Here is a 13374-nt window from a genome sequence, read left to right on the forward strand (position 1 = left end):
AACCCTAGCCTCCCCCTCCCCATGACATAGGCCAAGACAAAGTGACTCAGTCTCTCCCTACAGGAGTAGATCTCAAAGCAAAACATAATCTCATTAGCACAATAATCTAGGTTACTCATCCACAGTTTCTGCAGGCTCCTTCTAGATCTTCTCTCTCTCTGATGTGCCATTTATTTAGTCCCAGAATGCTTTACTCTAAATTAGGACTGCTGTCACAGTTATTCAAGAGACTTAATCTCCCCAGAGTTTGTATTCCTGGATTAAAAATTGCTGCAAGTCAGCATTTCTCCCTTTGTGAGAAAGGAGAAAGGTTTCAGCTCGTGCCATTTGAAAACCACCTTTTGATTTCTCACTAGGTACGTGCCATGACAGAAGAACGTAGTTACTTGAACCACGTAGGGAAGGGCTGGGAAGACTCTGAAGCCCTGAGCTACACTCAGTCATATGTATTAATTGCTTAAATGAGCAGTTAAATCTGAACTCTGGACGAGGTCTCTGAAGCCCACTCTATTTTTTTTCACCTTGGTGCTTTCTAATAACAATGCTAGCACAACTATGAGCATCAGCCAGTTGAAAAAGAGAGAGAAAAAGGAGAGAAGAAAAGAGAGAGAAAAAGGAGAGAAGAAAAGAGAGAGAAAAAGGAGAGAAGAAAAGAGAGAGAAAAAGGAGAGAAGAAAAGAGAGAGAAAAAGGAGAGAAGAAAAGAGAGAGAAAAAGGAGAGAAGAAAAGAGAGAGAAAAAGGAGAGAAGAAAAGAGAGAGAAAAAGGAGAGAAGAAAAGAGAGAGAAAAAGGAGAGAAGAAAAGAGAGAGAAAAAGGAGAGAAGAAAAGAGAGAGAAAAAGGAGAGAAGAAAAGAGAGAGAAAAAAGGAGAATTACTTACAAATGATGAGGCAGGAGACAAAGGTAAACCAGTTTGACTAGGTGCGACTGAGCAAACATTGACAGACTATAGCAAGTTACTGCAAAAATTATATGAGACAAATCCCATCCCCTTCGCCACCGCACTGGGCAAAGTGTTGCTTTTAGCAGGATCCTCTTGACTCAGCGGCCACATTGTCAGGATGCAGGCCTTGCCACTGGATGTATTTCAGCCTTTAAGGACACATTTGAGGTGTTTGTTTTGAAAGTAGATCTGAGCTGCTAGATTGTAAGTGTACCAATGCGTTAGGTTTGTCCCAGTGTAAAATTTCTTAGCAGCTAAGCTGATGGCCAGCGCTAATTCATTAGCCATCCTACATGTGCAACGCAAGCTTTATTTTAGTCTCAGAACACATAAATGCAAGGTGAACAAAATCAGAAAGTCTTAAAGTTAGGCTCCCCTCTTCCTCCACAGACACACCCAACTAAATTAAACCAACAATGTACCAGGAACAAAAGACTATTTTTCATCTCTTTTTTTTGTCCAAGATACCTTGGAGTACTAATCCATGTTGTGTACAAAGGGCCTGTAAAAACTTCTTTCTAAAATTCCAACAACAGAAGAAATTAGGTCAGCTACTAAAGAGTAGGTTGGATATAATCAAGTTATAGCACCCCTGGGACACAAAAGGTAGTGCTTTTTGCATTTGCATTTTGTCAACTTACACAGCTTATTGCTGTGGGAGGAATTCAAGGCAAATAACACTAAGACAGGATTTGCCAAAACGTTGGAAAACTGTTTGATCATTAATCGCATTTGCTGAGACTGTGATTAGGGTAATTGCTCCGTATTTCTTTTCACAAACCCATTGTCCATGGGGGGATCAGGAAGGACTATCCCCTACCCCCACGAAGTGCAGCACAGCTTATTTGGTTCTTTGTGCCTTCCCCCCCGCCCCGAAGCATCAAATACTTGCCCCTGAAAAGGCACGATACTAATGGCTGGATACCGAATAGCCCAGTGGTAGGATCTAATAAAGTAATATCTGTGTCATTGTAATTGTATCTCATTTTCTTTCTAGGTGCCTGAAAATTCACTCCAAAGAATAACTAAAGTGGTTAGCAGTGGGAACATTCAGCTGGGATTTGGTTGGACTCCCATAAAAGCTGAGCTTCTGAAATGCTACGTAGTATTTGAAAACACTTCTTTTCTTCGGTGTGGCTAGCAGCAACAACAGCATGCAAGGTCTCATGTTGTGTCAGTGGCTGTGTCAGGTATTAATGCTGGCCCCCCAGTTTGGCTCTAGCTTCCTTTTTTTTTTTTATTATACAACTGCATAAAAAGGTTCTTGTCTGAATCCAAAGCAGTATCTGAAAATTCTGTTTTAATTACTAGCACATGCATTTCTGTGACACACATCCCTGTGGAATCTGGGCATTGCTACTTTCATTTAGAAGCACTGATATCATTGTAATGAGCATAATACAGACCTTAGACTACATAAGACAGAAAGAGGAGCACAGCTCCTATTCTCTCTCCCTGCAGATTAAAAACTCCATTGGCTAGTACAGCATTCCTTTGAACAGTGGCTGTAAAAGTTTTCTTGTGGGTTGTTTTTTTTTTTTCCCATGCTTATTATTTCAACAAGTACATATAAAATGTGCTCAGTTTACAAGAGAACAAAAAAATCCTGTTCTTCCTGTCAGTGCTACAGGCTCATCCTATGCTTCAGAAATCCACTGGATTCTTTCCCTCTCAGATCATCAGCTACAAGGGTTCTGTCGGATAAATTTATGCCTTGTTTACATTGCACAACAATACTGTCTTCAGGTTCTGCTGTCAGTGTGTGTGTGCACAACATGGAATTGCATCCAGCTCATTTGCTCTCTCTGTTATGTTGTTTCTGAAGAGCCAAGAGGATTAAAGAAAGCAGCAAACATTTGATGTTATTAAACCCAGTTCATCTGACTTTAAGTAAACAAAGTAATAAATCTACTAAGAATAAGATGCAACTTTCACAGTTACTCTCCAGGAAAGACCCATGCCTTTAGGAAGAAAGAGAAATTGAGGAGTTTTATACCGGAGGCATTCCTGAGAAAGGTAAAGAGGTATGCAAATAGAAATCTAATCTGTTTCTGACGTATGTGCTCGGGCAGAAAGCTATTGTTAGACAAACATGTTGTTCCTGAGCAGCAGAACTAAAGAAGCCTGATTTCCTACGGATTTGTGTCCTTTGTCCCCCATCTCTTTCTCCTTCACCACAATAATTCCAGCTCTCCTCATGCCTCCGATGACACTGTCACTACGAAGAGACAACAAACTCTGGGACTAGTCTGGAGCTATAAAAATACTCTCTGTCGGCACGCGTGTGCTGACTGGCCAGCTGGCTGGCAAGCAACTTGTAATGGCTGAGATCCTCTTGCCTTTTCTTCCATCAAGGCAGGAACCTGACTCTGTCCCTTATCCTGCTGCCAGATTTTATGAAATGTTTTAAAAAAAATAACTATGTCTAACATTATCGCTCTTTCAACTTTAGTCAAAATCTGATTTGCCACAGGGTTACAAAAATTATTAGGTACAGGACAAACACTGATTGCGTAAGCTTTGTTTCCCCAGGAAACTGGATTCAGAAGTTCAGCTACTTTTCTCTTCCTAAAAAACAAAAAAAACCCAACAGGGCTCATTAGGAAGTTTTCCCACAGTCATTTTCAGCTGCAATAGTTTGTGTAAGAAATGGTGACTGACCTGCTATCTCACACTAAATGTTAATGTCTGATTTATTTTTTTTAATAAAGATATGTGCGAAAGCTTCTATTGCTACTGCTAACACTCAGACCTTTAATACAGCTAAATATTTCCAGTCTACTGCACAGTCATTATTGCCCCTTTCCAAAGGAAAACATGCTGCCTCCTCTGTGGTCTGCTCTCTGTGCGCCTCTCCATTCCCAGCTTTAGGAGAGCTCCATTGGACTGCATCCGCACACTGCCTGGACTTTAGACTACATTGAGCAATAAACATCATCTGCTCCGAGTGCTCCCTCTGGCATATCTGCTTGAATCATGACCTTATGTTTTGGTTTTGTTGTTTATTCCAGTTTCTTCAATACATATTCCCACTGCTGCTTTACCAAGCTGCCAATTAAGAACCTTCTTTAAAGGACCTTATCTATTTCTCCCCAGCAAACCTAAACAAAGAAGTAAATGACTGAGGACAGGCAAGCTGGAAGTCCTGCGTTCAGCTCTGGGGCCCCCAACATAAGAACGACATGGATCTGTTGGAGTGAGTCCAGAGGAGGGCCACGAAGATGATCAGGGGGCTGGAGCACCTCTCCTATGAAGACAGGGTGAGAGAGGTGGGTTGTTCAGCCTGGAGAAGAGAAGGCTCCGGGGAGACCTTCTAGCAGCCTTCCAGTACCTGAAGGGGCCTACAAGAAAGCTGGAGAGGGACTTTTGCAAGGGCATGTAGTGATAGGGCAAGGGGTAATGGCTTTAAACTGAGAGAGGTAGATTTAGATTAGGTATTAGGAAGAAATTCTTCACCATGAGGGAGGTGAGGCACTGGCACAGGTTGCCCAGAGAAGTTGTGGATGCCCCAACCCTGGAAGTGTTCAAGGCCAGGCTGGACGGGGCTTTGAGCAACCTGGTCCAGTGGAAGGTGTCCCTGCCCATGAGAAGAGAGTTGGAACTAGATGATCTTTAAGGTCCCTTCAAACCGAAACCATTCTGTGAAATCACTTAATTTCCTCTCCCCATCACACCTTAACATCTCAGTTATGGCAACTCTTCTACTGGCTGAGAAGGGCAGGATACAGCACTTCAGGAACTGCAGATGCGTGTCATTTCACCAAAGGCAAAACATGGCATTGCTAACAGCATGGGGCTACAGAACAAAGCATGAGAAAACAGAGGCTTGCAGTGCAGCATTGCAACATCTGAGAACTGGATGATGACCAGCAGTTGGAGTTGGTGAACGGAAAAGGAGCAGAGCTTATTTGTGCCATCAAGATACCAGGAAAGGCTTCCATTTTGTCTGTTTCCCCTCAAAATGGCTGCAACTTCCTATCAGTCTCAGTTGGGCTGAGGCCAGCTGTTGAAATATGCTCCAAGACCTCCAGCAAGAGGTCTTGCAGGACCAGGACAGTGAGGAGCAGCAGAGGTACCCCTGGGAGGTACCCAGACCGAAGGGGAGCAAGGTGCTAAGGCTATGGTGAAATGAGTTGGCTTTTGCAGTTTGGGGCTGAGTAGGGAAGGGAAGGTGCAGGTCGTAGAGGGAGCTCGAGAAGACTGTAAAACAACCAAATTGCTTATGGGCCTAGGATTTTGGCATTCTAAGAAACGGCTTTCGTAACAGTGTGAGAAACTCCTTTGTTCATACCAGGACTGTGTGTACAGACATAAATGTGTGCATAAACACTAAGGCTGGGCACAGTGAATGTAAAGCAGGGCAGATGTGTCCTTCCTTGCCCTCCCTGCACATTTGCACACACATATATATATACGTACACACACTTACCCTTTCTCACCTTCAGATTTCTGGGAGCAGGACAGAAGATCCATTAAGGTGTAGTGAGGTAGAGAGCACCCAGGGTAAAGACTTTTCCTGGGTTTGTTCATCTGCCGAGGACCTAGCAGGAAGGGAGGATAATTGAAGTGCAAATTATCTTTAGCTATAATTAGATGTTCACATATATTAAAAATATCTTTAAAGAAATTTAAAAGATTATTTCAAGATGAAAATAAGGCTTGGTGCACTTTCAGAATCTAGATGTTTCCCCTTTCAAACTCATGCTATATTGAGGGGGGTAGCCCATTAGTGCTGTCTTAAGTTTTACAGTAAATTATCTCAGATGCACTGGCAGAAGATTAGAAGACTGAAAAAAAAACCCTTCAAAAATCGCGTTTTTCATACTCATTGAACACCAGCGCATGACATGTGTTTTTTGATCTGCTGAAATTACTGTAAAAAAATGCTGACATAGTCCTGACACTTGAACCAATGGATATAATGTTGTAGTTACAACTCTGGTAAAAGTTTCCAGCTAGCCAAAAAATAAAAAGCATTTCCCTCCAGTGTTCATACAAACCTACAACAGAGGTAAGTTCCCTATGGAGTCCTGTCTTTGCTAACATAAGCACCACACAGTATGATGTGACTGTTGGTTCATGCTAGTCTTCCAACCAGATTTCTTCTTGCTGCTTCTACTGGACCACTGTTCCAAATCCTAAATGCTCTGTTGGTCAGGAACATCTTTATAATTTCCATCCTAAATGTAATTATGGCAGGTCTGTGTCCTTCACCTTAAATAATTCTTTCCTTTTTCTTGTTTGCTACTAACATAGTACCCTTGACAGCACACCCAGAGTCAGCTTCGCTTCAGTTTTCATGTTAGGCTAAATAAATCAAGTTTCTGAACATCTTAATAACCCTTCTCCAGAACGCTTAGAGTTTGAATTGGTCTTTCTTGAACACCAGTGAACAGAACTCTTTTTGTCTTCCCATCATGAGGTTACTTCTTAACAGCATTATCTTTTTATCTTCTTCAAGTTGGATTATGTGGAACCTGAAGTCAAGATCTAACAGATCTATTGCGTTTCTTTTGCCTACAAAGTCTGTTAGATGGTTACTACCAAAGCAAGCTGCCAAATTAGTCTGGCACAATGAACCCTTGGTAAAACTATACTTCTTTTCATGCAATATTCCTTTTATGTCTCCAAGTATTCTTTCCTTTATATTATTTGAAAAGCCCCCCATAGTACTGTATACTAGCAATCCACGGTAAATTAAATTGGATGTACTAGGGAAAGAGCTCAGAGAATCATAATTGTCATACAGATCAAATGTGGCTTCTTAAGTCTGACTAGTTGACTAACATTGATTACATACAAAAAAGAATGAAACGAAGACGCTGGCAACAGCCTATGTCAGTCCGCTGCATCAGTGCAAGAAAAAGTCTGTGTAATACCTAGCTGTACTTAGCCATATTTATCAAACTCTGTCACAAATGCTAGTTACATATTTGATGAGCAGTTTCATCGATCTGAGCTCTACGGTAGCAGAGACCACAAACAAATAAAAAAAGCAACCCACATACAGATCTCTCGGGACAAGGTTTAAATAGAGCGAATCTATTATGCTGGCTAGCTAGGGACTCATTACCAAATCCACCATTCTTTGTCTTTGGAAAGGCTAGAATCCATTCTGAGAGAAAAGCCCTTCAGCCCTCGGGATCCCAGCAAAAGATTAGAGTCTCTTTTTATCATTCACAGTCCTATTTCATCCCCACTGCAGAAAAGATTATGCCAAGGCCCATTGTTTCCTGTCCTCAGGCAGGCTGGGATCTCTTCTGAGAAGGCAGAATTTTTAAGTGCTTACAGCCCTGGTAGGAAGTACGATGAAAAATAGGCAGGAACTACCTCTCTACTCTTAAAAGCTGGATTTCCCTGTGTAATTATCCCAGTAGGAGCTGGAATTTGGAGGACTCAGATGAGTGTGGGACAGAGCGAGGCACAAAGGCTGGTGCTCCCCCACTTCCCCAGCCCTACATGGAGCAAAAAGCAGGGCAGCTCCTTTCTCTGGCAGCGCAGATATCTTTCCCAGCAACAGCATCGCTGTACTTTGCGATGATTTGACACTGACATAATGCTTCCATATAATCTCTGAACACGGGAACTTCAGCACAGACCCGTTAAACCATACATAGCTGCTGTCCAAAATTGCCTCGTAACTTAGCAACTAACCTGCTATCACTCATAGGCCTTCTTTAACATTACCATTTCTTGAGTTTCTGCCTTTCATTATGCATATGTGTTTCAAGTATCTCCCCCCTCATTTGCAGTGCTTCAAGAAGCAACTCACTTTTCTTGGTTTTGGCCTTTTTTGGCTATATCTCTAGAGTAATTCTGCCTCAGGAACATCCCTACAGCTCGTTCTGACTTAGACTTAGCACCGTATCACCTAGCCCACCTGTTACTTCAGTAAGGGTAATTCGCAAGGAACCATCATCCTTTGGTAGTTTGCAATCAGGACTCAAACACAGTATGTTAGAGCAACATAGATAAAAGAGCTAAAAAACAACCAACCCCCACGACCCACATTTAAGTTACGATTTTCCCACCAAGCCTAATTCAGCTTATATAAAACTACATGTATTTGCAATAAAGTCTTTCATCCCAGGACAACAGAACAGCCCACAAAATAAGCCTCCATTTTCTGGATTAACACACCACTACCACCATTTAAAGGAACAGGCAGCTACACATGCTGCAAAGGCAGTTGTTAAACAACCGCCTGTCTGTGTTGCTGGGTTTTGTCCAGGAGCAAAGAGGAACCGCATGCCTTAACCTTCATTTATGGACCGAAATAACTGCCTTTGCTTATGTTTTCTTTCACTGTTGCTACAGCCTTATCTATTTGGTATCTTAGATATTTATACAGTACACAGATTTCTAGCACCTTGCAATTTTTTTCCCCCATATTTGTATCTGTTTATACACGATCTTGTGGCTTGTTTTATTCAGAGGTATTTGACAAGACCTCAGGGTCTTGTGGTTTTGCTGTATGTGGTGATGTACTAACAGTATACAGAAATATTTAAATTGCTACTTGAAATACAATTTGTACAAAAACTTAAACAAGCATCAATCAGAAGATTGATCATAAAACCCTCATATAAATAAGCCTTTAACTTCAGTGAACAAGTAAGGGCTTGCAAGAGAGCCCCTGGTCATATTGTAATGCATTAAACACTGTTTCATTAAGAAATATATTAAATCCCTCATTAAGAACAAACTGAAAACCAACCCTTCCCTCCTCCAAATCTCTCTACAACCTTAAGGCAAAAATAAAAAGCTTGAAAACAATGTTGAAACTATAAATGGCATATAAAAGAATCCAAACATGTATTTCTTAAATGACACATTCAATATTTGAAGTTAGAAACCGCAAAGGAAAATGAACTAGGAGTGCCCAAGTACAGAACCACGTATTTTTTTTCCTGTTAGGTAACAGCAGAAAAAGAAAATGCCTTTCAAAACACTGGCATTTATGTAAATGGAGATGATGTTTCTATTAAACATTTACCTTTCACAGTGAGCGTATTTTTGCTTTGTTAGCTGATGACTACCACTGTTTTCTCTATCAAACAGGATTAGCTTCCTTATTCCCAACCCCCCAGTTAACAACACTTTATGAATCATCAATTTATAACTAGTCAGGCATGGTCTGGCACCTTAGGGCAAACCGGGACCCTGTTTCAAACAAGACAAGTTAAAGTAGTTAACAGCTTAGTGGACGACATGCTGTTAACTTTTCTGAAGTCTTGGATGCATTTTTACTGAATAGCAAAAAGAGAGAGTAATAGCTCAGCATAGCTTCTTTTGAGACCTGTGGTCATGGGTATCCCCAAATCAGATTATTAAAAATTAAACAAGTCACATAGAGGAGCGTGCTGCAATGCATAGACTGGAAGGTGGCTAGGAGGATAAAAATAAAATCAACTCAGAAGCTTCTAAAAAAAAGACAAGGCTCCTTTTTCAGAAGAAACAAAAATACTAAAATCTCTGCAGGAATTCTCCTATGGACTTGTGGAAGAGTGAGCCTTATTTTGCACTTTTTTCCCCCCTCAACTTTCATAGAATTTCAGCTTCTTCTTAAAAGCTTCCCAGAACCCAGTACTTCAGAACAGTACTGCAATGCGAGTACAACATACAAGGATGGCAAACTACAATGTTACAAGGTAACTAACTACATGAAAGAAAAATACTGAATGAAAATGTAAAACCCACATGCAGCATCTACACTAGACATGCTCAGTCTCATCCATGCATCATCAGTCGTTAATTTTTAGTATAGGCTCATGCCTGTAGCTTTCATTTGGTCTTAAAAGCTCAGTGAGGAGTTCAGTAGCTCAGACAAGAAGGTGGTTAGTGCCTCAGCCTAGCTGGCGTCTAAGGAACACAAGGGAACTCTGCATGTAAATTGCAAGGCATTAGAATTGGCTTCTTTGAAAGCTGAGATATAAAAGCTTATCAAAATCTCCAGCCATAATCTGGATCTGGTTGTGGTAAATGGTCTTTAAAGGGAGCTTCTGAAGTGGCCTTTGTATTTATTAATTTCTTGCATCCCTGGGAGAGCTTTGGAAATATATAATGCTTAGTGCACCTTTCCAATCAGAAAAGAGCTACTGGGTAAAGACAGGAGAACGACTGGGAGCGATACAAATTATTCTGGGCAAAATCACAATCAAAAGTGACATATTTAATAGTTGCCTATTCATGGAGTAACATGCATTGCTGACAGTCCTACATAAGAGGACTACAAGACTTCTGACAATGGAAAAGGACCAAAGCATGCTGGAGATGAAAGTATAAATGCTGAGTTTTACCCTTCATGCTGTGAAACCTGCCCTGCTTCCCTTCCCACCCCTGCCAGCACGATTACTCACCCTGGCAGTTCTGAAGCAAACCCTGGAGCCCTGTGTACCAGCTTCATTTGACCAAATTCAGTAGCTTGCTATACGTATGCGGTTACTATATTCATGTACCATACAGTTCTGTTTAAAGCTCTCACAGAACATGTGCCACTTACCTGCAGGAAAAAAAACCCAACCAACCACAACACACCTCCCTTCTTTTTACCTCGCTACATTTTTACTCATGCAACAAGAAAAGACTATTCACGAGTACTATTAGTCAGGGCTCGAATCAAGCTGACATAATTTCAGAATACAATGGGGAACCTAATGAACTTCTAAGAGTTTGATAGGGTGCATATTGGAACAGCAAAGGGAGGTAGGGTATTTGAAATACTACAACACATCAACGTGCCTCACTACGGGGGCCCAAGACTGATATTTGCCACAATACTTTGGCACTCATTTCCAGTATTTTGGTTTTGATACCAGCTGGGCATCCTCCCAAGAAAACTGGAATCTTCTTTCTTGGAATGGACGGATTTCAAAGAAACACTATGCAAACACCGATATCTTCCCTCTATAATCTTTATCTAGTTACAAAACTGCATGTTAAGGGTAAGAGGCAATTGCTCTGACGCAGAATTTAAGTGTAAAATAAAGAATCAACCCTACCGCTTTAAAATGTTTGGTAATCGGGTAAAAAACATGTTTTAAGCCAAAAGGAAGCTTTCCTAACAAAGGCACAGGAGGTTCTCCATCTCAAAGAGTGTATGCACTTGTTTCTGATTAAAGCAAACCCCAATATTCCATGCACATACTTGACTGCAAATGAACCTTCTATTTAGGGGCTGAAGAAAATGAATTGCTTATACAGAAAGCTTTACTCTAAAAACCACCACCACGAAAAAACCTCCCATAAAAAAACCCCGCCCCACAACAAAAAGCCCTATAAATTCAAGATATGGATAACCGAAGGAAAAAATGATTAAAAAGAAACCACCAAACTAATCAATAATTTCTTTCTGAATACAACTTTTCCCAATATATTAAAACATCTTAAAAATTATTAATTTTACAGTGTACTTATTCCTTGAAAAGAAACTTTACATAGCAGCTTTGTTAAATATCAAATTGTCTTGCAGAAATCATAATAAAGGCGGTTTACTTGATTCCTGAAAACTCGGTTGGTGATGCAAAACCAAGTCTTGCTCACACCTTGCAACCAGTAGTTCAAAGGAACTAGTCACCGGAATTTGGCAAACTTTGCTGATTAAAAAAAAACACCCACACAAAAACCCCCCACCAGTTATCCTGTGTGAGGTCTATGGATGGCAGCAAGAGTAGGAAGAGAGAAGTCCATTGAAGCAGTACGACTCACAATATCTAGAAGGTAAAAGCACACCTCCAAAGTCAAGAGGAATGATTAATAGCTGCACGGAGCTAGGATTTCACCATTTATGAAAAAGGTCAGTTAAGTGAATATTCAGAACTAGAATAAGGCTTATTCTAGTAAGCCAAAACATTTCTGGTTAGAAAAATTGAAGCAGATCTCATATCTACATTAAGATATTTTTCCATTTGTTAACTCATGGTTTTAAGTACAGCTGTACAACATTCTGGGAAATGAATGATGCAATCAACACTTCCAATAGAGAAAGGGCTAAAGAGCATGTGATTTAACAGCGATAAAATACTTGAAGCAAACAATTTAGTTAATAGATGAAGTGAAATGGAGACGGCTCCCTTACGGATTTTTACTGAAAACAAGAGGGAAAGCAAGATAGGCAAACAGTTAAATTCTAACTAACATATTACAAGAAAATACAGTTTTGTAAGACGTCTGGATTTCGATTTGTTTTGCAAAACACAAAGAAGCTTTAGGAGCAACTTAGGTTTTCCAGCAAATGGAATGATTCTCAATCTCCTTCCCCAAAAGGAAATAAAACCTCCAAGAATCTCCTTTCTTTGCTGTGCGAATGTGGAAGTTCACAGGGAAAACTCACAACTAGTTTTAACACAGGCAGACTGCTCCTCTTACATACTTTCAATAGGCAGGCTCTTCCTGAAAGCAAATCAGAGCTGGAGCTCAGCTTTAGCTTCATCCTCTATTCTTGCACACTAACTTAAAGAGAGCGCCTGAGAAATCTAACATTTCTAGATTAATTTTTTTCTTTTATACTTTTTTTCTGCCAGGCAGGAAATGAACAGATACATTTCTGAATCAAGTGGGAGCTATTGCAGTTTTTCCACAGCTGAAGTGGTTTTATGGTAAAACCGTCCCATTTATTTTTCACTTGCATCTTTTGAAAGAGCTCTGCAAGTTAAAAGTCAAAATCCGAAGTCAGAGAACTGAAAAGTATTTCTGCACGTTTAGAATCGCTACTAATTCAAATTAAGGACAATATACAGCATGATACGAGTCTTAGAGAAAAAAAATTTGGAGAATTGCCAACTTAGGTCTCCTATCTATAAATTTAGTGATCATTTGACATTCAACTCTTGCTTTTCAAAAGGTATTTAGTAGTACGTCCTGATGTATTTGCTTCTGACCTGTACCAAAAGGCCCATTCTTTGAGTTTAAATCTCTTTGAAAGAATTTGTGTTTGGAAATAGATGGAGGGATTTTCTACCTTTTTGGAATGCCAATAAATACATGTGGTACACATGATGAGACTGTGTTAGAAAGATTGATAAACTGATCTTTAAGAAAATCAGAGGAAACTGGAGATTTTGCATCTCTGCACACAGGAGAGGAGTAACAAGCTTTTACATCACATTTGAGGACTTTATAGGCTAGGAAATAATAACTAAGTTCTATTTATAGTGTCCTTTTCCTGAATGACATACTAACTTTATTCCTTGTTTAGAACACTCACCAAGAAGTGCTGGTTTTCCTGACACCTTGCTAATTCCAGAACAATGCTGTTCTATAACCTTTCACTTCCTCCTTCCACCTGCCCTGAAAATAAATTTATTTGCATAGTATCTATTTTAGCAGGATAGACCCTATATTTAAAGTTAGTTCTAAATAATGATTTTAGCAACTATTTATCAGATGCTCAGGCATACAGGCAAAGATGTACGGATTACATAGACATATGA

Source organism: Gavia stellata, chromosome 3 (genome assembly GCF_030936135.1).
Source record: "Gavia stellata isolate bGavSte3 chromosome 3, bGavSte3.hap2, whole genome shotgun sequence".
Taxonomy (NCBI): domain Eukaryota; kingdom Metazoa; phylum Chordata; class Aves; order Gaviiformes; family Gaviidae; genus Gavia; species Gavia stellata.